The sequence below is a fragment of the Ochotona princeps genome, chromosome 1 (genome assembly GCF_030435755.1).
Source record: "Ochotona princeps isolate mOchPri1 chromosome 1, mOchPri1.hap1, whole genome shotgun sequence".
Taxonomy (NCBI): domain Eukaryota; kingdom Metazoa; phylum Chordata; class Mammalia; order Lagomorpha; family Ochotonidae; genus Ochotona; species Ochotona princeps.
In genome coordinates this window covers 54,795,727-54,822,323 of record NC_080832.1, presented here as the reverse complement: position 1 = coordinate 54,822,323, position 26,597 = coordinate 54,795,727, and positions in this window count along the sequence as shown.

Below are 26,597 nucleotides of genomic sequence, written 5' to 3'. Positions count from 1 at the left end.
CAAAGGAACGTGGAAGACAATCTTGAGGAGCAAGTCAAAGGGAGCGACTTAGACATGATGTAAATGGAGAGTCACCCAGTGTTGTAGTAAATCCTCATCAAACCCAAGCTAAAATAAATAGGCCTCACATCAACACACACATAATATAATACAGCCCCCAAAGAATCAGCCACAGAAATGCATAGAAATCTAATTATTCATTCAGGTCCCCTGTACAGAAGCTCATCGTTGCTGTGAATTTTTACTATACAGCTGAAAAATGAAATATTCAGCAGTGAAAGGTTACCAGTAGCAAAATGATTCCATATAAGAGCATTAAATTAAACAAAATCCTCCCAAATGATAGCAACATTTGACCTGCTAGCCCATCAATCATTTCAGGAACATATGCTTTGCTGATGGAGATTTTTCACCACAGTTAGAGAGGAGGCCATAAATTTTGCTATTTTTTAATTAAATAGTAAAAATCCATGGCTTGCTTTCTTCTTCGGCAACTAGGTGCTAATCTGACAGCTGATCCTACTAATCCAAAGGAGCCATTTCCCCACCACGAGGGTAGGTTTAAATTTCCCAAGTCAAGTGACCACAGGTTAACAGAGTTGCTGCACAAACCCAGGATTTGGAAGACTTGAGGTTTGGCCATTAAATTGGGGGTGGGGGAGTCTTTTTCTAACTCAATCCTGAATTCTAAATTTCTGGCCTAGAGGAGTTCAGAGGGCATTCTGGACTTGAGAAACTAGCATCATGGCATAGTGAGGAAAGATACCCATGACAGCAACAACCCATATCAGAGCCCAGGTTCAGATCCTGTCTGCTCTTGCTTCCAATCCAGCTGCCTGCAAAGATGCCTAGGAAGGCAGTGAAAGATGCCCAGAGTCCTTTGACCTCTGTCACCTATATGGGAGACATAGATGCAGTTATGGGCTTAAACCTGGCCCAGCCCAAAGCCTCACAGCCATGTGGGGAGTGAGCCAATGGGTGGATGATCTCCTTGTCTCTATCTCTCCCTCTCTATCACCCTTTCAAATAAAGCATCAAAAACAAAAATGCCACTGCAGTCTCCTTATTGCTCTGGGTACTTACTTGTTCATTGTCTTATCATGTGTTGAAACAGTGTACCTTAACTACTTCCTAAAGTCCATAGGATCTAGCTTAAAAAAAAAAATTCATATGAGACAGATACTTAGGAGGGGAAAACAGTTGAAAGACATAAAACAAATCATGACCAAGGATCTAAAAGGGCCTCAGAGCAAGTCTGTTACTCTCAGGTTTGGGGGTCTTGATAATCAGCTGATGAATTCACATCTGGTTTGTACCTAATCCAATGAGTACTTCTTGGTAGATCAGACGGACTTCTCGGTGAAGTCTTAAGTAGGGGAGCTATGATGACAAGAAGTAGTGGTTTTTACAACACATTTGGAAGCTTGGTAACCTCCAAAGGCAGAGAATCTACATGGTTATCACCCACATTGGCATCTGTGGCCCCCTCTTGAACATAACTGGTGGTTCAATCTCCAAGTGCCTTCTCCATTCTCAGTCCCTTCCTGGTCCTGAGCAGCTGACTCACAAATGAACTAGACTAGGAATTGATTGGGCTGGTGTTAAATTCTTAGGTCCTTAAGGCATTAAGGCATCTTCTAGCAGAAGTAGGAATCATTTTTTTCTGCCAAGGGCCACTTGTATTTGTATTATTACATCATTTGTGGCCCATACAAAATTGTCAATTGCAAAATTAGCCTACTACAGATTTCTTGAATTGCCAGTCTCTACCATGGTTGCTTGGGCAGGCCCAGACCAGATGCTATAGGCCCCATTCCCATGAGAAAGAACCCACCTCCAATAGCGTTGCTTTTGAGAGCTTTGGTTATTGGCCAAACATTTGGGGTAGACTCACTAAAGGCAGGAAGTCTGTTCTGGGTAGTTTGAAATATGTCTAAAATTTTTGGCCTTTTGGAAGTTGTGCCAACAGTGAAAGTCAATTGCCAGATGTTTGGACAGTAAATACAGATACTGTTTAACAAAACAAATATTTGGCTCCCAGATGGCTTTAATACATATGCTGGTCTCCAACCATAGTAAACAAAATAATGGATGCGAGAAATGAACAATCAACACAGGAGACATTAAGAGATAAGTGCCTTTGAGCAATTCTAAAATCACAACTCCTTTGATGTCTAGTCAAGCAATAGATAAGGATCTTAGATTCTGGCAATTGATTTTTAGAAACTTATTTTATAAACCCATAAGAGGGTGCTTGCTGTCAGGGGAAGGACATTGGCCTGGTGTGAAATCAGGTAAAAATTCTACCCTCTAATATACTGTTTTACCCTGGGGAGGTTATTTAACTTTGAACTCTGGTTCCCTCATCTATAGAATTATAATGGGTTCAGTATCTCTCCCTCCCTCCCTCCTTCTCCCCCACCCCTCCATCTTTGTCTCTCTGCCTCTCAAGTAAACAAACAGAAGTTTTGGAAAAATATATAATATCTGTGTTGGCAAGAGTATGAGGAAATAAACACTCCTGTATACTGGGAGCATGAGTATAAGTTGGTATAACCTAACAGGTGAGCAATTTGGCCAAACCTGTCAAAAATACAAATGCACGTACTTTCGTCAGGAATTTCACTTCCAAAAGTTTTCCCTATAGACATAACCATAGCTGACTTTACCCATTCTCATCTATAATATTGTGCTCTGCAGCCTTGTTTTAATGAGTAAAAATTTTAAAATGAAACTGGCCTTGTGGTGTGGTGTGGGTAAAACTGGTTCTTGTGATGCCTGAATCCCATGTGGGAGCTAATTCATGTTGCCGGTGCTCTACTTCCAATCCAGCTCCCTGCTAATGGCCTTGGAAAGCAGTAGGCGATGATCCAAGTGTTTATGTCCCTGCACCAATGTGGGAGACCTGGTACAACTCCTGGCTCCTGGTTTTAGCCAGGAAGAGTCTTGGCCAGTGCGATCATTTGGAAAACAAACCACCAGAAGATCTGTTTCGTTCTCTCTCTCCCTCTTTCCCCGCCTCCCTCTTCCTCTTTATCTTTCTCCCTGTCTTCCTCTCTTTCTGCAGATCCTGAAAGTAAATAAATAACGGAGCAAGCATTGGGCCCAGCAGTTTCATCACTCACATCCTACATCAGAGGGCCTGGATTGAAAGCACAACAGCTCTGCACTTCCGATCCCCGTTTGCTGAAAATAGGAGACCCTGGAAGTCAGCCGGTGAGGCCTGAACTGCTGGCTCTCTGCCCCGCATGTCAGAAGCCTGGACTACGATTCATCTCACCAGCTTTTGTCCCTGGTCAAGTCCTGATCATGCAGGCTCTGGGCAGTGAATCAGGGAATGAGAGTTTCATCTGTGTCTCTCTGTGCTCAGATAATTAATTAGTTAATTAATTAATTTTTTAGTTTTAAAACATCTATATAACATATGAGCTGGAATCCAAGGAGCTAGTTAGCATAGTATAGATGAAGAAAGTGAGTTAGGAACACAGTCACCTAGGGAAATGCCCTGTGAGATGCCCCCTGAACCTCCAGGCACCCTGCCTAAAAACTTCATGACTTTCATCTCTGTAATGAGATTAGCAACACTCAGCACCTGAGAATCAGGTGTGCATACCACCAAAAATATTCACCCCAGCACCACAGACAAACCCTTAGGGTTTTTGGTAGCCCCACCTGTCTTCCTCCTTCCTCTGGTCCCAACCACTCAGGAGCCCCACGTCCCTATGCTGCCCTTTCTAGGGAACCTTCAGCTGGGCTCCTGATTAATGCAATGCAGAACCAACTTTAAGGAAACCATTTTTCTGGCTTGTGGCCTTCTTCCTCCCCCCCCCCAAAAAAAACAATATGTGCTGGCAGCCAAGGTGACTAGAAGGCCAAACTGCAGCTTTGGAACAGGCCATATACTTGGGTTTGAAACTCAGTTCCAACACTTCTCATTTGGCCAAACCAGGGATCATAATCCAACTTCTTAACCCTCTGTCTCTCATATCTTTTAAGCAAGGTGACATGTACAAAGTGCCTAGCACAGGGCTTGACACATGGCTACTTTCCATCTTCTTATGTCCCAGGCTTACTCTTAGAGTTATAAATGTGGAACAGAATTGTCTTCATATCCTTAGAGGAAAGCAATGCTATGCTACTGCCTGTGTCCATAGCTGAGTGGAATTTGATTTGCAAATTTCAGAAATGTCCTGAATATTTATAGGATGGCATTTCAGTTAACAGTTCAAATCACTTCCCATGATATAATGATGTCATAACCACTCAGATTATGATATATTGATGTAGCTATAAGTATACATTATGCTGACCTGTATCTATAAAAGAAATTAAACATTCAGAGTTCTTAATTTATTTGAAAGGCAGAGTTACAGAAAGAGATCTTTCATCCACTGGTTCACTCCCAAAATGGCCACAGTAGCCAGAGTTGAGCCAGTCCAAAGCCAGAAGCCAAAGGGTACAGGGACACAAGGACTGGAGCCATCTTCCACTGCTTTCCCAGGTCATAAAACAGGGAACATTTATTCAAGTGGCCAAGAACTGTTTGCTCAGGAAAAAGCCGCTGACTGATCCTGGGCAAATCACCTAAGCTCTCTTGGAAGGAAGCTCCCTCTTCCATGAAGTGAGACTCACCCATGACCAGGATCACGTGGGAGCTTCTGAGATGAGATCTTTCCTTTTCCTGTTCTCCAGCCAGTCAACCAAGACAAATTGCAGAGTTTCAGGTTCGGCTGTTCCTTCGGCCAGGCAGTTCTTCCCGAGTCCCAGCAACCTATGTGATTTCAACTAGAATTACGACATGAAACAAACAGCAGCCTTGCTGAGTATCTCCTTAATTTTTGGATACAGAGAGCAATGTCTACACCATTAAGTTCTTAAAAGGCTTTTTGGAGTTTGGGTTGTTTGTTTTCCAGACCAAGTCACTGAGCTTGTGAGCCACTCCACTGGCAAGCTCTTATCCTGAAGCCATCTCCACTCAATGCTCCCTCTCCAGTCCCCATGAAAAAGATTTGTTTTGCCCAAATCTGGAATTACACATATACCACGGGCTATCATTCATCAATAAGAGAGACTAAAGGACTGGAAGATGCAGCAACATGTATGGATCTCCAGGGAATTATATATACAAACTAAGTCCCAGAAGGTTACATATTGTATGAAGCCCTTTATAAAACACTCTGGAATGACAACACTTTAGAAATGGAGGACAGAAAAGTAAGTAGGAGCCTGGGTTAGGGCTGCAATAAGGTAGGAGCGAAGTGGGGCTGGGAAACAGGAGGTGTCCTTGGAATAATCCAACTGCTCCGTATCTTAACTGTGGTGGTGGCAGTTACTGAAACCTACACACGCATAGATTTGCAGTGCTCCATGAGGCTAGCAGGGATGCGGATGCATGGGTCATCACCTGGTGCTCCCTTCCAGGCTGAACATTATTAGCAGGAAGCTGAAATCAGGTACAAAACAGAAAATCAAATCCATGTACTTCACCTGTTGCTAAGTGACCACTCCAAGAATGGGTTTCCACTAGGGAAGTCCCCGGGTAGAGGTATGGGTGAAATGTTGCTCAGAGGATAGATACAAAATTTCAGCTAGACAGGGGAGAGGTAAGTTCAAGACATTTCTTGCAGAAGTGTGCACTGTAGCCCAGCTGGTTAAGCCACTTCTTTTGACGTGGGTTTGAGTCCTTGCTGCTCTGCTTCCAATCCAGCTCCTGGGAAAGCAGCTGAGTACGGCCCAAGTGCTTGAGGCCCTGCCACCCATGTGAGAGACCCAGATGGGGTCCAAGCTCCTGGCTTTAGCTTGACCCAGCCTGGTTTTTATGGACATTTGGGGAATGAACCAGGAGATAGAAGATCTCTATCTTTAATTCTGCCTTTCAAGTAAATAAATGAATTTATTTAAATTAAGGTATCAAATCCATGGCATGGTGACTAGAGTTAATTACAATGCATTGTATTCTTGGGGCTGGAACAATAGCTCACTGGCTAATGCTCCAGCATTCATCTCTCTGTAAATCTGCTTTTCCAATAAAAATAATTAAATCTTCTTATTTAAAAAAAAATGTATCCTTAAAAATCACTAAGGATGAATTCTACGTATTCTCGTCTCTAAAAATGCTAAGCATCTGACATCAATTAGGTCAATTTAATCATTAAATCATGTACATACTTCAATATGCAAATATGACAAATTTATCAATTCAAATACCATAGTGGTATAATAATTTATAATGAAATATAAGAAGCATTAGCTGTTTTTCTTGGCAAAGTTAGACTCATGAATTGGGAGCTATACCTCCCCAACACTGTATAATATAATCCACCTGCTTGTTAATCAACTCACCCTTACCCAGGTTGTACACGCCTCACCTGGGACTGGAGAGTGTTAGCATGTAACCACTCCCTTTGCCAGGCTCAGGAGAAAATAGGCAATGGGCAGGGGTGCTTTCACTCTCCCTCTGCACACAAGTAGAAACTGCTCTCTCCCACCTTCCCCTCTTCTCTGCCTACTATATCCCCAACTTTCAAATAAACTCCAATTTCCCAACCTTTCAAGTAAACTTAACCCCAAAAAAAGTTAAAAAGAAAAACAATGTAGAGTCCAGTATAATAGCCTAGTGGCTATATCTTCACCTTGAATGTGCCAGGATCCCATATGTGTGCTGGTTTGTGTTCCAGCTGCTCCACTTCCCATCCAGCTCCCTGCTTGTGGCCTGGGAAAGCAGAAGAGGACGGCCCAAAGCCTTGGGACGCTGCACCCACGTGAAAGACCCGGAAGAAGTTCCTGGCTCCTGGCTTCCGATTGGTTCAGCTTTGGCCGTTGCAGCTACTTGGGGAGTGAATCAGCAGATGGAAAATCTTTCTGTCTCTCCTTCTCTCTGCAAACCTGCCTTTCCAATAAAATAAGATAAAATAAATCATTAAAAAAATGAAAATCTTTAAAAAAAAAAGCAAAACAACACACACACACAAATAGGAATCATTGACATAATGATCAGGCAGATTATAAAAAGACCAGGCAGATTATAAAAGAGATATAAAAGCATTAGAAATAAGGAGACAACATTATCATTTTCAGAAAATCCTTTGAGGAATTCATTTATTTTCTCTTTACCTTGAAGTTCCCTCTCTCAGCTCAGATGTCATCCTTAATAACCATGGTCTGGGTTATTAAACATCAGGAGTTTCTTTCTCATTGTCCCAGCTGCTGGGAGTCCGAGCCAGGGAATCCAGGCCCCTCCGGGGCCTCCGAGAGGGCCATTGCAAGCTCATCACCTACTGAATACCTCCCGGAGGCCCCACCTGCGAATGCCATCACACTGTGGGCTCCACACCTGAGCTTTAGAGAAGCCTGTTCAGTCCTTCACATCAGCCTAAACAAGGTTCTGCTGTTTTTCCAGGGACTGTGACTAAATCAACAGAGAGGCCTTGAGTGATGGGGATACCAATTATCACCACAATGATGTATGATTCAAAACAAATCCAATGAAACGGTAGGAAGTACATCTTTCAAAGTGGCATATTAGAACCCTTGGGGGAGCTGCGGGTGTGGCTGCGCCCACGCCTCACCCGCAGCCATTCAAGTGGGACCTCAGTGTCAAGTGAGGCTTCCTGGTGCTCACCACAGGCAGGCAGAGCGGGGAACTACCACTCTAGGAGATGAAACACGGAAGGAGAGCAAGAGATTCAGGAAAAGAGAGAAAATGGGTAAGTACTGTCTTCTTAGCCATTGACATAGACGACAGTTACAGCTACTAAGTGTTGCACTAGCACGAGAAACAACACACACATCAATAGAAACACACACATACCCCCAAAAGTTAAGCACATACAAGCTAATATATAAAAAGATAGCATTTCAAATCAGCAAAAGATAATGGATTACTTTATAAAGATTGTGACAACTAGCTGACTATTCACAAAAATAAAGCTGTTAAAATAAATAGATGAAACCAATGTTAAAGAAGTTAAAACCATAGGGCCTGGTGCAATAGCCTAGCGGTTAAAGTCCTCACCTTGCATGTGCTAGAATCCCATAGGGCACAGGTTCATGTCCTGACTGCTCCACTTCCCATCCAGTTCCCTGCTTGTGGCCTGGGAAAGCAGTGGAGGACAGCCCAAAGCCTTGGGACCCTGCACCAGCGTGGGAGACCCAGAAGAGGTAATCTTCTCAGGGCTAGCACAAAATAGCCCAGAAATACAGTGCATTCTACAAGAGATTCTGCTCTTTTAAAGTAAAAACACAAGTAGATATAGGGGATGAGGCTTTGGGTTACTTGCCATGATCCTTTTAGAGAGCCTTTGCAGCAGCTATAAAAATTTTTCACCAGCCTTGGGCTGCGAGGCAAATACTTGATTTTAGCGCTGTTGCTGACACTGCTGCTTAGCGCAGAATAGGACCAGAATAACAGAGACACCATGCCAACTTCTCGCCAAAGGAGACCAACACTTCCTTTTATACCTATCTAAATATGTACTAAGTTTTACAAACACAAAAGTCCCATTGTGAACGAGCAGTAGAACCATCTGTCATTCCACCCAAGGAACTAGCTGACCTTGATAAAGGTCCCCATTTACAAGCAAACTTGGAATGAAGAGTAGTTAGGACTGGCTGCTGTCGGACCACTTGTGCTCTGTTCAACTATAAAATCCTTTTTCCCAGGGACTTTCACACCCATTTGTGGCTGTTTTCAGTGATGTCATGCCAGAGGTGTGAGAAGTCCTGAGTATGAGCAGAAATTTCTTGAAGAAATTAAAGAGGCATCAAACATGTACATTTCTGAGGTTTTCTTCTTTTTTTTTTATAATCTCACTTAGTTAATTACGGTACAAAGGGTCAAGGCCTACAGAAAAGAGGATAATACCATTGTTTCCACACTAATATCATCGTTTTATTTTTTTCCCTGTATCTGGGATCAGGGGAGAAGCAAAGGAAAAAACCCCACCCAGCCTCCCACCCATCCCAGGTCCCCGATGTGGGGCATACTCCAAGGGTCCTGCTCAAGCAGTTTTGGTAGTTCAACAGTTCTGAATTGCTGCCAATCTCGCTGTTCCAAGCACAATGAAATCCATTCAGAATCCACTGGCTGACACAGTCTCTTCATGGTTGGGGTTCTGAAATCAGCAGTTCAGTTGGAGGGATCTCCAAAGAGACTTCATCTGAGGTGATCCCAGGCCTGACTCTTGTGTATGCTTGCCAGTACAGGGTCTGACACAGTCCATCGCCCCAATCAGCTTATGCACATGCTGGTTGTTGCAATTGCTGAGTCAGTTCTGTTTCCAGCCCTGTCTTCCTCGTGAACCAGTGGGTGTTGTAGTCCAGCCTGATCCTGCCCACTTTATACTCAGCCCTCACGCAAACCAGTGGGAGTTGCAGCCTAGTTGGGGCAACTCCCCATAACCCCCGCTAGGCCTGTCACCTGCCCTGGTTCCCATGCTTGCCAGTATGTACCACAGACTTGTTCAGTCTGTCCCACATCCCACTTAGCTCTCATACATGTCAGTGGGCATTGAAGCCTAGTTCAACCCAACCCAACCAACCCTCCTATCCAACCCACACACATGCTGGCAGGTGCCTTTCTGTCTAGCCACCCCTGCCCCTGTCCTGGTTTTCATGCCCTCCATTGGGAGTGGTAACCCAAGAAGGAGAAGCCTCTCCCACTCCCAGATTATGCACTCTCCAGGTGGTTTTGGAGTTTAGTTTGACAGAATTAGCTCCCAGTGCCAGCCTCTGCCAGCTGATGTTATGGCAAGGTCCAACTAGCCCTCACCCACTCTAATTTTTGCTTGCACCAGTCGGAATAGTCAACCCAACTTGACCCTTCCCTGATCTGGCTCAGGTGAGGCCCACAAGTGTTGTAGCCCTGCCTGGTCTGGTCTGCCCCCTCCCAACTCACGCTCTCCAGTGAGAGTGGTTGTCCCACAGGTGAGCCCACAATCCCCCTGTCGGTTCTGCCCTCTCCCCCCCCCCCGGTTCTCACGTGTTCTGTTAGGGCGCTGCCATCACATCTGGTATAGCCCACCCCACCTTGGCATTCTATAATGTGCACTGGGTTGTGTCGCGACCGAACCCAGCCCAACCCACTCCATTCTGCTTGGATTCACCAGCAGGTGATGCAAACGGATTCAGCCTGGTCGAGCCTCCACCTATGCCATATGTACGCTGGTGGGTATCTTCCTCTGGCCTGGTCTGGGCTGGTCCCTATCGTGGTTCTTGCACTCACCTGTAGGGCCTGTGTCCCGACAAAGGAGTTTCCCAAGCTCCTCCTTCAGAACCTCTCCTATGCCAGATCTTGCGCATACTGGTGGTTCCATGGGCCAGCCCTCATTGCTGGCCTTCAATCCATTCCAGTTCTTGGTGTTGGATGTTTCAGCCCAGCCAAGGTTCATCCATACCCAGACACTGCTCACACATGGCTCAGTAGGGGCAGAGACCCAGCCTAGTCCGTCCTATATCTACCCAAGTTCTCCAGAGCACCAGATGGTGCTGGCATCTACCCCAGCTTGGTGTGCCCACCCCAGTCCACACTTGTGCCTAGCGAGATTGCAGCCATATCCAAACCAGAACACAGCCCCTGCTCCAGCCCCCACACCTTCTCATGGTTTGGACCCAGCAAGGGTGTACTCTCACAGCTCCCCAACCAAGTCTATTCCCAGCCCTAGATTGCACACGTGCCAGTAGGTGCTCTGACCCAGTTGGCTAAGCCCCTCACCTGTTTCAGCCTTTGCCTTTGATGCTATGGCCTAGTATCCCTGGCTCATGCAGACCATTCGGTGTAACAGCCTAGTTTGGCATGACCTGTGCTCCATCCTGATTTCTGTTCTTTCTGGTGAGTTGAGGTTTTCTTGGCCCTGCCTGGTCTGCCCCCTTCCAATTGCAACTCGGCCCACCCCACATCCTAATATAGGATGCACCTTTGGGTGCTGCTGCCTTGACCTGCCCAGACTGCTATTGGTTCCTTTACCCGTGAGTGATAGCAGGTGCCATGGTCACCCCTAGCTCAGCCCATCGCCACCCCAGCTCGCAAGCTAACCTGCAGGACTTGTATTTCCACAGGGTTGGGCCCACACTTCCCCCACAGAGTCTACCCCCGGACCAAGTTCTCTCATGTGCTGGTTAGTGTCTTGACCCTGCCAAGTGTGACCAGTCTCCATTCCACCACCCAGTCAGGTACTGGTACATAGCCCTGCCAGACAGGCTCCCATCCATATCTATAGTGTGGACTGGTGTGTGGCAGTCAGTGATGACCTATGCTAATGGCTCATCTCAGGATTCCTAATTGGGCTGGTGAATCAGTCTGGCCCAAATAGATCTAATGGACAATCCCCTCCAAACCACCAGGTCTCAGTTCCCATGCTTGCCCAAACGTTCTGTGACCCTGTTACTGGGAATCACCCAGAGTTCATCTCTCACCTACACTAACACTGGCCTTATTCAAGGGTGTCTGTAGGCAGCAATTACGTATCCTAAAAACCCTAGAGTTTGCCACCAGGCGGCCAGCAGGCAGAGCCTAGCACCACTTGGTGCACTGGCCGTCCAGAGCCGAGGACTCGGTTATTGCCTTTCGGCAGTGGCTTTGGCCTGAGTCCCCAGCATTGGGTCCGGCTTGGCAGGGGCTCCCCCCACAGTCGCCACACTGCAGGGAGCTGCTTTTGCCCCCAACCCCAAGGCCCTAACCCCTCCCAAACTCATCCTGCTGCAAAATGTCTCTGAGGTTTTCAAATGCTTTTCAAAAGCAGTGTCCAGCCACTGCCAAGGCTCTGCCCCTGCTCACTGCTGCAGGTGACTTTAAACACTGCCTTTGATCATTCCACTGAACCTGAGCATGTTTCTAGAACTGAAATTGCATCTGGAGTCTACTCAAACTCAGTCCTTGCTAAGAGGTCTCAGAAACCCACCTAGCAGTAGTCAGTAGTCTCAGAGAAGGCAATTCCAATCAATCAGTTCACTAACTTCCTTGCCATGATCCCCTGCTGTCTAGTATAATCAAGAAAGAACACCATGCAAGACCCCAGCAACTCCATGTCCAGACACAAACCCTGAAGAACAGCTACACAACAAGGCCCGTTCTTGAAAGTTTACCACAACACTGTTTGTAGGCACATAATTGGAAATATCGAAAAGTCCACCAGCAGGAAATGAGAACTATAAATAGCAGGGTAATTGCATAATAGAATATTCATAGAAGGTAAGCTAACCAAATTACTCTGTGTACTAACTTAGCATAGATTGGGTGCAAACAAAAACACATGGGAGAAGCAGGGGACCAGAGACAGGAGCTCATTGAATCTCAATGACATATGACAGTTCTAAAAAAAAATCTATTGACCCAACTCAGATTTGATAGCACTCTGATTATTAAAGCTGAAATGATTCTCATGGCAAGGTGCTTTTCTGCATCTGCATTCTCTGTACCACATCAGAGATAACTCTGGAATTGACATCTTGAGGGACATGCATTGGGCAATATAGTTGCTGCTTGAGACACCCACAGCCTATTTTGGAGAGCCTGGTTCAAGTTCTCGGTCAGATTCCAATCCAGCTTCCTGCCAGTGAGCCTCGGAAGCATCAGGTGATGGCTTAGGTCCCCAAGTTCCTGCCATCCATATGGGAGACCCACATGGAATCCTGGACCCTGGTTTTCACCTGCACCAGCCCCAGCTATTGAGGTCATTTGGAGAGTAAAACAGCAGACAGGAGGCTGATACTCATTCTCTCTCTCAAACAAACAAAAATATTTAAGTAAAAAAACATTCAATGTGGGTTTTTTTCTGGTTGTCATTGTGTTAATCTCTATCAGAAACACCAAAGCCTCTTACTGAAAACCCCTCCACACAAAACTCATCACACAAGGATCCAACTTCAGTAATTTACATTTATTTGGGAAATTGTTTTAAGAAATCAAGATCTAAAACCACAGAATTTGTTTCTAAAAGATTTTTTTGTGCATACTGATAAATTGCAGCAAAAGTAACCAGGCTTTCATGTTAATTAAGCTATGATCAACTATGTAAACACCATCAAAAATGAAATTTTAAAAAAACCGGCAACAAGCTAATTAAGCTAAAATTCCCTCATAAGTTGCAAGCCTAACTCCCCAGGTGCTATTCTGTGCGAAGAGCTAGCAAGTTAAGGGATGGGCCATTCCACTGTTGGCTGTGTCTTGGTGGCCATTTTATTGTGAAGTGATCTGCCAGGAATTCCATTAGCTGGTGGGCAACACTCCTGGTCTAAGTGTGGGCCCAAGCCAGCTATAGGCTACACAAGGTCATGGTTGCTCAACACCAGCTTGTCGGGGACCCGTTTCCCAAATACAGCCTCACTCCACTACAGATATCCAACAGATCAAGCAAAGGATTAGACGGGATATTATGGCAGGGCTGCCCTGACAAAAAGCTACAGACCAGGGAGGCATAAACTGCGAAATCTATTTGCACACAGTTCTAGAAACTGACAGCCAAAGTAAAGGTCAGCAGGTGTAGAGGCCATCTCACTGTGTCCCCACATGGCACGTACTGCATGCACAATAGAATCCTAATCTCTTCTTGTAAGGAAATCAGTCGTATTGAGTTACAGCCCACCAAATGACCTTGTTTGTATGTCCTACATACAAATAGTCATATGAAGTCACAAAGGTTAGACTTACAACTTCGGTGTGCAGGAGATGCAGGTGCAGTTTGGTCCCCCTTATCTGGGAGGTGGAGGGAGCATAAAGCTGAGGTGCTTGGCTACCTGGCTTCCTCTCTGCCAGGATATCTCTGGTCAGCTGTATCCCTCCACAGAGGCCCCAGAAGCTTTCAACAGCCCCCTGCTACTTCCTCTTGTTTCTTCAGCTTGGAAGGCTAATGGTTCCCTGCCTCTGTGAGGTGCAGGATAATGCTCACCCCCCTGGTGCCTTGCTTAAGCACTGGCCACATATAGGCTCTCTGCTAAACTGTCCTCATGTTACCCAGCTGCCTGGCTGTCACCTGCTCCCTGCCAGGCTGTTCTAGATGCAGTAACAACAGCTCGCCAAGTCCTCCGTGGCCTGGCCCTTGCCAAACGCTGCATTCTCATCAGCGCTTTGGTCCTCCTCCACCACTCCCGCCATCTTTCACAGCACATATTACAGTTCTCTTCCAACTATTTAAAATTGTATCAAAACGTGTGTAACATTCCGGGGGAGGCAGGTAATGAGAAGGAGAAAGGTGGGCAGCAGGGTTACTGAGGATGCCTTGAAGGTCGGGGGAAGCATAAGTAGGCAGAAGAAGATATTGGGCTGGGAAACATCCCAGCTGAAGGCCTCATCATCATCATCCTGCCCTAAGGGAACTGGAGCTGAAGCAGCTGCAAAAAGCCATAAGGTGTGAGCCCAGAAGGCTGAGCCTTTGTAACACTTCATTGACCATCCCTGAAAGAGAGCCACCCTTGGGTTGAGACATAACCTTGGGTGAACCGCTTTCAACCCTTGTATCACCATTGAAAATGTGTGCCTGCATGAGGGCAAAGCAAACACTAATCCTGTGCATGCGGTGCTGGCATCCATACAGGCACCAGTTTGAATCTCAACTGCTCCACTTCCAATCCAGCTCCCTGCTAATGACCTAAGAAGACAGCAAAGGATGCCCAACTCCATGGGCCACCAAACCCACGCAGGAACGTGCCTGGAGCCTGGTCCTGCTCTGGCTGTTGTGGTCATTTGGGGAGTGAACCAGTGGATGAAAGAGTTTTCTCTCTCTCCCTCTCTTTCACCCTCTCTGGAACTCAGCCTTTCCAATTAAAAATCTTTCTAAAAAGAATGTTATAATATTAAATTTTTTTTTAAGATTTATTCATTTTTATTGGAAAGTCAAACATACAGAGAGGAGGAGAGACAGAGAGGAAGATCCTCCATCCAATGACTCACTCCCCAAGTGAGTCGCAACGGCCAGTGCTGCGCCGATCCGATGCCGGGAACCAGCAACCTCCTCTGGGTCTCCCATGCGGGAGCAGGGTCCCAAAGCTTTGGGCTGTCCTCAACTGCTTTCCCAGGCCACAAGCAGGGAGCTGGATGGGAAGTGGAGCTGCTGGGATTAGAACCGGCGCCCATATGGGATCCCGGGGCGTTCAAGGCGAGGACTTTAGCCGCTAGGCCACGCCACCGGGCCCTATAATATTAAATTTTAAAAATAAGAAAGGGGGACTGGAATGATGGCTCAACTCACTAATCCTCCACCTTCAAGTGCCAGCATCCCATATGGGTTACAATTTGTGTGCCAGCTGCTCCACTTCCTATCCAGCTCCGTTCTTGTGGCCTGTGAAAGAAGAAGTAAAGGATGGCCCAGAACAGTGGGACCCAGGACCCATGTGGGAGACCTGGAAGAAGCTGCAGGTTCCTGGCTTTGGATCAGCTGAGCTCCAGCTGTTGTGGCCATTTGGGGAGTGAACCAGAGGGTAGAAGATCTTTCTCTCTGTCTCTCCTTAACTCTATAAATCTACCTTTCCAATAAAATATTTTTTAAACTAAAATTTAGAACTTAAGAAAATGGGAAATTCTTTTCTAAGCCAAATCATCCGGCCCACAGGTATGGCTCCTACTTGCCTCGATGGTGTGCCCTAAACAGCTTCCTGTGTTATTGTGACAGCATGTCAGCTTTAGTTTGTACTTGACGAAGTATCAAAGCTCATGTATTTCTTCTTTTTTTTTAAAGATCTATTTATTTTTATTGGAAAGGTGGATATACATAGAGGAGGAGAAACAGAGAGGAGGATCTTCCTTCTGATGGTTCACTCCCCAAGTGACCGCAACGGCTGGAGCTGAGCCAATCCGAAGCCAGGAGCCAGGAGCTCCTTCGGGTCTCCCATGCGGGTGCAGGGTCCAAAGATTTGGGCCGTCCTCGACTGCTGTCCCAGGCCACAAGCAGGGAGCTGGGTGGGAAGCAGGGCCGCCGGGATTAGAACCAGCGACCATATGGGATCCCAGGGCACGCAAAGCGAGGGCCTTAACCACTGTGCCACCGTGCCGGGCCCTCATGCATTTCTTCTTCTTTTTTTTTTTTTTTTTAAAGATTTATTTTATTATTATTACAAAGTCAGATATACTGAGAGGAGGAGAGAGAGAGAGAGGAAGTGGAGCTGCCGGGATTAGAACCAGCGGCCATATGGGATCAAGGCAAGGACCTTAGCCACTAGGCCACGCTGCCAAGCCCATGCATTTCTTCTTAACAGCAAGGAGAAGGGACATACTTCCTGATCCTGTCCGAGAGATCCTCCAATCATCATCATAGAGACAATGCAAGGCCAAGCAGCCACAAACCCAGGTTCATCTTTGACCCTCCGCAAGTGACCCAATGCTTGTCTGTTTCAGTTTTATCATCTGTAAAAAGTTGACTATGATTCTTATGGCTCCAACCATGGAGAAATGTCACAAGTACTACATGAGTGAAGATTCGTAAATTTCATTAGACTATCAGCTGGTATGCAATGTTTGTCATTGTTAGTTTCTGCTCAAAACTGTCATGCAATGCATATTTCTATACGTTGATGCATAATCCTTTCTTTGCAGGGAGATGAGACACAAAACAAATAAGTGTATAAGCCAAGTAATAAGGAAATGCAGAAAGCAAGCAGTGAAGTCACCTACATGCCACATGGTAACACTTGGGTACAACCACGCCCCTAATTCCTGACTTTCTTAAAAATGTAGATGGGGTGGCCTGATATGATGGCTCAGTGGCTAAATCCTTGCATGCTCCAGGATCCCGTATGGGCACTGGTTCATGTCCCAGCTGCTCCACTTCCTATCCAGCTCCCTGCTATGGCCTGAGAAAGCAGTAGAGGATGAACAACTGGCACATGAACATGGGTCCATATGGCTGCCAGTGCTGCAAGGCAGAAAGCCACCCCCACTGACCTTTGTTTTCAAGTCCCCGTGCCCAACAAAAGTCCTATTTCAGGATTTTGCCTGGACATAAGTGAGGTCACTTTCTACACGGCGCAGACCCTGGGAAGCAGTGCTCACAGCTCTCATAATTGAGTGCCTGGCAACCACACTGGAGACCTGGATTGCATTCCTACCTCTGGCTCCTGCACAACCCCAGCCATTGCAAACAGCTGGAGGATGATCCAATAGATATGAGAGCTCTGTCTCTCAGTCTCCCATTCAAATAAAACCACTTTTTAATGGATATGATTGGGCCCGACACAGTAGACTAATGATTAAAGTCTTCACCCTGCATGTGCCTGGATCTCATATAGGTGCCACTTCATGTCCCTGCTGCTACACTTCCCATCTAGCCCCCCTGCTTGTGGCCTGGGAAAGCAGTAGAGGACAACTCAAAGACTTGAGAACCAGAAGAAGTTCCTGGCTCCTGGCTTCAGATTGGCTCAGCTCTGACTATTGCGGCTACTTAGGGAGTGAACCAGAGGATGAAAAATCTTTCTGTCTCTCCTTCACTCTGTAAATCTGCCTTTCCAATAAAAAGATACATCTTTTTAAAAATGACAATTATCAGACCCAGTGCAGTGGCTTAGCAGCTAAAATCCTCACCTAGAATGCGCTGAGATCCCATATGGGCATCGGTTCTAATCCCGGCAGCTCTACTTCCCATCCAGTTCCCTGCTTGTGACCTGGGAAAGCAGTGGAGGACGGCCCAAAGCCTTGGGATCTTGCACCCACACGGGATCATGGAAGGGCTCCTGGCTTCGGATTGGCACAGCATCTTCCATTGTGGTCTCTTGGGGAGTGAACCATTGGATGAAGATCTTCCTCTCTGTCTCTCCTCCTTCTCTCTCTCTCTCTCTCTCTCTCTCTCTCTCTCTCTCTATATATATATATATATATATATATATATATATATATATATATATGAAAATTATCACAAAACTGTATCTGTGTTGATAAATATGGTGGTGAAGCTATGATTTGAATAGCTTGGATTGCCCAGTAATCTATTCCATGTTAGAATGTTACAAATGTTAACATGCCTTGAGGACCAAAGTAGCAGTGACAGGAGGAGGGGCCTTCTAGGGATGGGTTGGCTAAGAGGACTAATGCCCTTCTCTGGGGAGCGAGTTCATTACCATAAAAATGGGTTGTTGTAACACAAAGGCAGCCCCTCTGATCTCCCCTGCACTGGTACTCCCATGCCCACCAGGCTGGGGTGCAGCATGAAGTCTTCACCAGAAGCTGCCTCTGACCTTGGATCTGCTGCCTCGGAAACTGAGGGCTGAATGAACCCCTTTCCTTTACAAATTGCCTGTTCTCCGCTACCTCGCATAGCAGCAGAAACCAGCATAAGGCAGGTAATAATGAGGCCGCACAGAGGCTTCCCAATTCCATTCACATTCGTGTCTCAACAAGGCTTGTGTCACAAGTCGCCTTTCATAAGCCCACCAAACAGCTCACAGCTGTTGCAACCTCATTCGAGATGGACAGGCACCACTAATTAGGCAGTCAACTGTGCTAATCTGCCATTAAATTAAGAAACCTTTCCCAAGTCTTCACAAAATACAGTAGAGTGCAAGAATGACAACCCAATGACACAACTAATGAATATGATGGAAGTCTAGGGTATTCCCTACACTGATAACAAAAAATATGCATGAATTTTTGTAGGTTCAGCTTGGAAACACCGAACCTGATTTTTCATGGCTGAGAGAGAGCAAGCTCTCAGCAAGAAAATAAACTTTGGGAGCCCAGGATTTTTTTTTAAGTTGGGTGAAATCTTAGTAATTTCAAACTGAAACATGCACCTGCAAAGAAGCTTACAGATGCTTTCGCAACACGATAATACACCCAGAGCCGAGGTCAGATTCGACGATGAGAGTGTCTCAGGGGCTGGACACAGGCAAGTCTCCCATAACGCAGCATGTCCAGGTGAAGGGGAATATGCCATCTGCACAGCTTAAATGTTTACTCTGCAGCTTAAGGAGTGGAGCCTGCCAACGGTCCGGGGGACAGGCGCCCTCCAGGGCCCCACATGCCCTGAAGGAGATTCCTGCCAACACTCAGCAGAAACACGTCAATGCCTTTTGTGGGGTTGGGAGAAATCTAAACAATGAACTAGAGGAAGGTGACTTTATAGCTCTTCAGGCAGACTCCTGAAGTGAGTACCTGTGCTGGGCACGAGAGCTTAAAGCTAAACATCAAGACCGTAAGGAGCTGAGGGTGGAGGGGGAGGGAAGAGGGTTGGAATCTGACACAGTGGCTCAATAGGCTAATCCTCTACTTGCAAGTGCCAGTATCCCCTATAGATGTTGGTTCATGCCTGGCTGTTCCACTTCCTATCCAGCTTTCTGCTTATGGCCTAGGAAAGCAGCAGAGGATGGCCCAAGTCCTTGGGACCCTGCAAACACATGGGAGACCTGGAAGAAATTCCTAACTCCCAACTTTGGGTCAGCTCAGCTCCAGCTGTTGTGGGCATTTGGGGAGTGAACCAGGGGGGTAGAACACCTTTCTTTCTGTCTCTCCTCTCTGTAAATCTGCCTTTCCAATATAAATAAATAAATAAATAAATAAATAAATAAATAAATAAACCTAAATCAAGCAGCCTGACAGCCACTTGGTCGGAGAGAGCAGAGCCACCTACGTCAACTCTCACACTTCGGCCCTTCAGTCTGCCTGTATTTTAGCATCATCTGGAGAGTTTAAAAAAAAAAACTGTTGGGCCCGGTGGCATGGTCTAGCAGCTAAAGTCCTCGCCTTAATGCCCCGGGATCCCATATGGACGCCGGTTCTTTTTTTTTTCTTTTTTTTTTTAAAAGATTTATTTATTTTATTACAGTCAGATATACAGAGAGGAGGAGAGACAGAGAGGAAGATCTTCCATCCGATGATTCACTCCCCAAGAGCCGCAATGGGCCAGTGCGCCGATCCGAAGCCGGGAACCAGGAGCCTCTTCCGGGTCTCCCACGTGGGTGCAGGGTCCCAAGGCTTTGGGCCATCCTTGACTGCTTTCCCAGGCCACAAGAGGCTCCTGGTTCCCGGCTTCGGATCGGCGCACTGGCCCGTTGCGGCTCTTGGGGAGTGAATCATCGGATGGAAGATCTTCCTCTCTGTCTCTCCTCCTCTCTGTATATCCGGCTGTAATAAAATGAATAAATCTTTAAAAAAAAAAACTGTTGATGCCTGAGCTTCCCCAGATCCATTAGGTCCAAATTTCTCAGGTCAGTAAAAGCATCACTATTTAAAAAGCTTCCCAGGTAGTTCTGCTATGCAGTCTAAGCTATAGACAAAGAGACAGCCTATCTAAGGTGAACTGAGCTAAGCTGAGAGGCCAGCCTGTTTACAAACCCCCCAGGACCCCTTCGACTTGCCCTACCCATGACCTATTAAAACACCCAAGACCAGCCATCCCCCTCTCTGTCCTGTTACTCCAACTCTAAGGTAGAACTGTTGCATTCAACAATACATGTGCACCTGCTCTCAGTCAGGCACCAGAAGTGACTAGGATGTAGTTCACACCTTCAAGGAATTCACAGTCAATGCAACTTTCATACGAAAACAGAAAAACTAAAGCTGGCCAGTATTTAACAAGGACTTGCAATAGCACAGACTCTCTTCTGAGATTTCACATATTATATCACTGAATTTTCTCAAGAACTATTTGCAAGAAGCCTGATAAGACCACCAAGCCCATTTTATAAACAAGCCTCCTGGGCCCAGAGAATTTCTGTAATCACCCAAACTTCTTCAGCTAACAGTAGCTGGACTGGGAATCAAGCTGAGGCAGCTCGTCTCTGGCATCCACATCTTTAACTGTTGCATGGTGTGCAAGAGTAGATTTGCTGATTCAAAGAACAATGAGTAATCCAGCCTGACTGGATTTGGACTGAAAAGTTGGATTAGGACCAAATTATGAAAGGCCTGATGTGTCACAAGCAGAAGTTTCTATTCCATCTCCAGGGAGACAGAAAGTACCCAGCCCAAGTTTTACTAAACTGAGAGCCACTACATCTTAGAAGCTAAGGATGAAAATAACCACAGGTGGTGAGATAGGCACGGAGAGACACAGCGGCGACAGGTGATACGTGTTGGAGGAAGACAGTGGTGAGAGAAGAGGGACAGACTTGAAGACACTTCTGACTTAGAGAAATGACAGGACTGCTGGCTGATTGGAGATGGAGAGGGAAGCGGAAGGCAGCAGCCAGGCTTCTAGTGAAGGGCGCATTGGAAGGCAGGAGCTCTGAATAGAGAACAAGTGGGTCTGTGAAGGGATGTAATGAGGTCAGCTTTGGCTGCGTTAGGTTTCCACAAGCTTTCCCATCTGCCAATTGCTAACAGGCAAGATGGCTAAGTCACTTCAGATCCTTGGCCTCAGAAGTTGCTGGTTTGGGGGTTTCTGTTTTCCCTTTTGGGTTTTTTTTTTTTTTTAATCATAAATACAGAAAATAAATTTTCATAGAACATTGATTTTTGGAATTTAGGTGCAATTGGAAGAGAAACTACTAAGCAGCAACCCACGATGAGGATTTTGTTGTCTCAAAATTACCATCCTCCCAAAATTAGCGGGGGTGGGGGAAGAGACGCTCTTTGTACTGAGTCCAGAATCCAAATATAACCACACCAACCTGAACTGAGGTCCATGAGACATGAAAAACATATATTGCTCAGCCACCTAAACATTTGCCTTCTATTTTAAGGACAGTGGTGCTATTGGGTGTGTGTGGTTAAAATATGTTTCACTCTAAGTAGATTTTCTCATCTTCAACCAGCATTGTGCTTCAACTATCTTCCCTTCTGTACTGTTTGCTCTTATCTGCTAAGGCTTAAATTCAACACAAGAGGCACTCATATCCTGGCTACCCATGACTCAGCTTTCCCGTAAGTTATATGGCTGGTGTTGAAGTGCAAACATTAAAAGTATAAAAACAGTTCCAATTAACTTAAAATCACTTACAAAGAAAAGTTCAAGAAGTAAGTGTATTTACTCTTCCACAAGCAGTGAGAATTACTTCTTAAAAATCTCCCACACAGGGCACATCAGCCCAAGTATTTGGACCATCTGCCATGGCCTCCCAGGATGGATTAGCAGGAAGCTGGATCAGAAGCAGAGCAACTGAGACCCAAACCAACACTTTGATACAGAATGCAGTCTCCCAAGCAGTGGCTTAATCCACTAGCCACAACATCTACCTCTCGTTGTCTCTTTCAAAAAGATGTATGTAGCAACAGGTGCCCAAAAGGCCTTTTCTCATCCCAGAGTACTTAGATTTGATATTCGGCTCTGCCTCCTGACTCCAGCTTTGTACTAACACAGACTCTGGGAGGCAGAGGTGATGGGTCAAATAATTGGGCTCTTACCTCCCACATGGGAATCCTGGATTGAGTTCCCAACTGCAGACTTGAACCTGGCTCAACTCCAGATGTTGCAGGCATTTGGGAGTGAACCAGCCACAGGGGTGGGAGCTCTTTTTCTTCTACTCAAGGGGAAAAAAGGTGCACCCCAACTTTGTTATGTTTTTATAAATTGATTATAATGAAGGATTAGGGCTGGTGCGATGGCTCAGCTAACTAATCTTCCACCTCCAAGTGCCAGGATCCTAAACAGGCACTGGTTCATGTCCTGGCTGCTTTGCTTCGCTTCCCATCCAGCTCCTTCCTTGTGGCCTAGAAAAACAATAGAGGATGGCCCAAGTCCTTGGGATCCTGTACCTACAATGGGAGACCCAGAAGAAGCTCCTGGCTCCTAGCTTTAGATCAACTCAGTTCCAGCCATGTGGCCAGTTGGGGAGTGAGCCAGTTGGGTCTCCTTGCTTAGGAAACCCATATCCCCGATCAGAATGCCTGGATCTGAGAGCTGGTGCTGCTAATTCCAACTTCCTCTTAACCTGCAGCTGGGTGATACCTCCAGTAATTGGATTCCTGCCACCAGCAAGGCAATACTGGATGGAGTTTCTAGCTTCCAGCTTCAGGCTCCCAACCTCAGATGAAAGATCTTTCTCTCTCTCTCTCTGTAAATCTACTTTTGCAATATAGATAAATAAATCTTCATAAAAAAGAAAATGAAGGATGGTCAGCTTTAGAATTCAAAGCAAAGCCCTCCTATCTTCTACACACAGCAAGGTTTTTTGACTTATTACTACATGTTAGTAACCATGAGCCTTTATGTGACCAGAGCTGCCCATCATTAACCAGATGTGGCCTCACCCAGCAGACCATAAAGTTGGGTATGCATTAGCACTTTATTATCAAATGAAAGTGGCATACAGGGTACTTCCAAAGCTCACGAAAACTGTTTATTATGAAAAAAACTGTGCGTAGATTTCAGAAATATTTGTATCATAATGAATTTATTTTTCTATTTCATTATCCCATGACTTTTTGGAAGCACCCTAGTGTTTGCAATTGGCCTTCAGTTGGCTCTAAAGTCGTAAGTGAGTTCCATCAAGATGTGGAGCCAATGCCCGTGACCGCTAAGGAGCCACACCGACTTCCCTCTTCCACCATGCACTTATGGCCCCATGAAGAGTTCACTAAGAAAGAAGAAACTTGGGTTAGGTTCACACAAGGTTCTTCTCAGGAGCCAGGGGTTGTGATGCAGCCAGTTAAGTCATTGCTTGTGTTGCCAGTATCTCACACTCGAGTGCCACATCAAGTTCTGGTTGCTCTGCTTCCAATCCAGCTCCTTGTTGATGAACCAGGGAAAGTGGTGGATGATGATCCAAATGCTTGGGCTCCTGCCACCCATGTGAGAGACCCACACAGCATACCAGGCTCTTGGCTTTGGTCATTTGGGGACTGAACCAGCAGATGGAAGATCTTTCTTGATCTCTCTCTCTTCCTTTCACTGTCACTCTGCCTTTTCAAACAAATAGATCTTTAGAAACACCATAGATGTGTTATTTTTAAAAGTCTGCAAAATATGCTGGCCATCTCCTAAAGTAGACATCAGAGGCAAGCATTTGGTACAGCAGTTAAGTGACTGCCTGGGATGCCTGCTTCCCATTTCAGGACACTTGGGTTCAAGACTCAGCTCTACTTCTGATTCCAGCTTCTGGATGATGCGCAGCCTGAGAGGCAGCAAGTAGCAGCTCAAGTACCTAGGTCCATGCCATCCACATAGGACACTTGTACTGATTCCCAGGCTCTTGGGTTTGACCTAGTCTAGCCGAAACATTTGGCAATATGGGCCAATTTGGGATGTGGGCCAAAAATATATCTATGTCCCACGTGAATGCTCATAAGAGTGACCCCGGTAGAGAAGGGGGTCTAATAAGCAAGTGTGTAAGGTAACCCATTCTGCTAGTCACTTTCTCCAGTCGTCACCTGTCATTGCTTATAAACGAAGTAGTCATGGTGGCAGGGGTCCAGAACAGAGAGTATTTTCACAATAGCCCACCTGGCCATAACCACCCATTAATGCCAAGTCAGATGCCACAGCTCCTCAAAGGCATCATTCCTCAGGGTGACCAGCTAGGGACTCAAGGGAAGGTGAATTACACTGAACTGCCTCCATCATGAAAGCAGTACTATGCTGTTTCTGGAATATTCTTGTTCTGGTTCTGAATTTACCTTTTGTACACACAATACCTCTGCCAGAACTGCCCCCCATGTACACACTGTTTTACCCACCTTTACAGCAACCTAGACAGCCCTGCTTCTGACCAAGGAACTCATTTCACAGCCAATGGCATATGGCAGTAGACCCATGTACATGGGACAGATCTTGTTCATGTGTTCCATGACCCTGACTCAATACAACCAAGGAATGGCTTTCTGAAAAAAGTTGCTGCACCAAATAAGGGCGATACCTTGCAGGACTGAGGCTGCACCCTCCAGTTATATATGCTCTAACCCTGATGCCATTGCCCCTGGGAAGGATCCAGCAATCCAGAGGGCGAAGTGGAGAAACAGCGCTCACCATAGCCCCCAGCGATTCGTGAGCAAAATGCTACTTCCTGTTCCTGAGCCCGGAGGCTCCACTGGTGTTCCAACGTGGAGTAGGCTTCCACTAGAAGACAATGATCCCACGGAAGGCTTAATTTGAGACAGCCACTCTCGGCCACTCCAGGCTCCAACAAGCCTCTGCATCAAAAGGTCAACTAGAGAGTTCCTGTGTTTAAGGAATGATGGATACTAATTATCATGCCAGGGTTGCTGCTATACAATGGAGAAGGAAGAGTAGGTTTGAAATACAGACCTCTCAGGCTATCTCTTAGTATCGCCATTTCCTGTAATTAAAACCACTACAGAGGCCAGCACAATGGCTCAACTGGCTAATCATCTGCCTGCAAGTGCCACCATCAATATGGGCACCACTTCAAGGCCAAGCTGCTCCACTTTCCATCCAGCTCCCTGCTTGTGGCCTGGGAAAGCAGTGGAGTGTGGCCCAAAGCCTTGGGACCCTGCACCCAGATGGGAGACTTGGAAAAGGCTTCTGGCTTCGGATCAGTTCAGCTCTGGCCATTCCAGCCATTGGGAAGCGGACTAGCGGATAGATCTTTCTGTCTCTCCTTCTCTCGGTAAATCTGTCTTTCTAACAAAAATAAATAAATCTTAAAAAAAGATTATTTTTATTGGAAAGGCAGATTTACCGAGAGAAGGAAGAGTCAGAAAAAGATGTCCCATCCACTGGTCTACTCCTCAAATGGCCACAATAGCTGGAGCTGAACCAATCCAAAACCAGGAACCAGGATCTTCTTCTGGGTCTCCCACATGGGTGCAGGGTCCCAAGCTTTGGGCCACACTCCACTGCTTTTCCAGGCCACAAGCAGGGAGCTGGATGGGAAGTGGAGCAGCCAGGACAAGAACCATTGCCCACATCACATCACGGCAAGTACAAGATATGGATTTTGCCGTTGAGCTATCATACTGGGCCCAAAATAAGTTTTTTTTTAAAAAAAATGTCACTACAACAATACAAATAAATTCAAGCAAAGGTTTGGATCAATGCTAAAGAAAAATGACCCACCAAGGTGCTTACTGACAGTAATGAAACTATAGAGCTGACAGTGGAAGGTAACCATGTAAGTAATTAGACACTAACACCTTAACAGACCTAACTCCATCAATGGACAGCACAGAACCGAGGCTCCTTGAAGACATCCTGTGTATGACTGCAATGTTTCCTTCTCCTTGGAGTTCTAGCCCACTGCCCAAAACTACTCTAACGATGTAAAATCTGGGAGTCCAGGCACACACTTGACAGGCCAAAGGAATTGATGGAAGTGAAAGAAGCAGATGGAAACAAACATCCAGGAAACCAAAGTGATTTGTAGCCCTCCATGAAGATACGGAAAAAGTGGTACAAGCCCAGACTAAACACAGGCTGTTCCTACCCAACAGTGTTGTTGTGCAGAATTCAGTTGAACACCTAAGACTCTTAGGAGAAGTCAACCCAGGAGACCTACGACTTCATCCATACTTCTCATAGCACAACTTGACAGCATTTGATGTGTGGGATCCCTTTGTCATCATATACTCCTTCTCAAGTAAAAGATTTGGTCCGGGGCCAGCACTATGGTGTGGCAGGCAAAGCCACCACTAACAGTACTGGCATCTTACATGGGGACTACTGCAGACCAGCACAGCTTTCTGTGAATGACCTGGGAAAGAGGAAGACAGCTCAAGAGCTTAGGCCCCTGCAGCCACATGGGAGATCTGGATGAAGCCCCCAGCTCCTGGCTTTGGCCTGGCT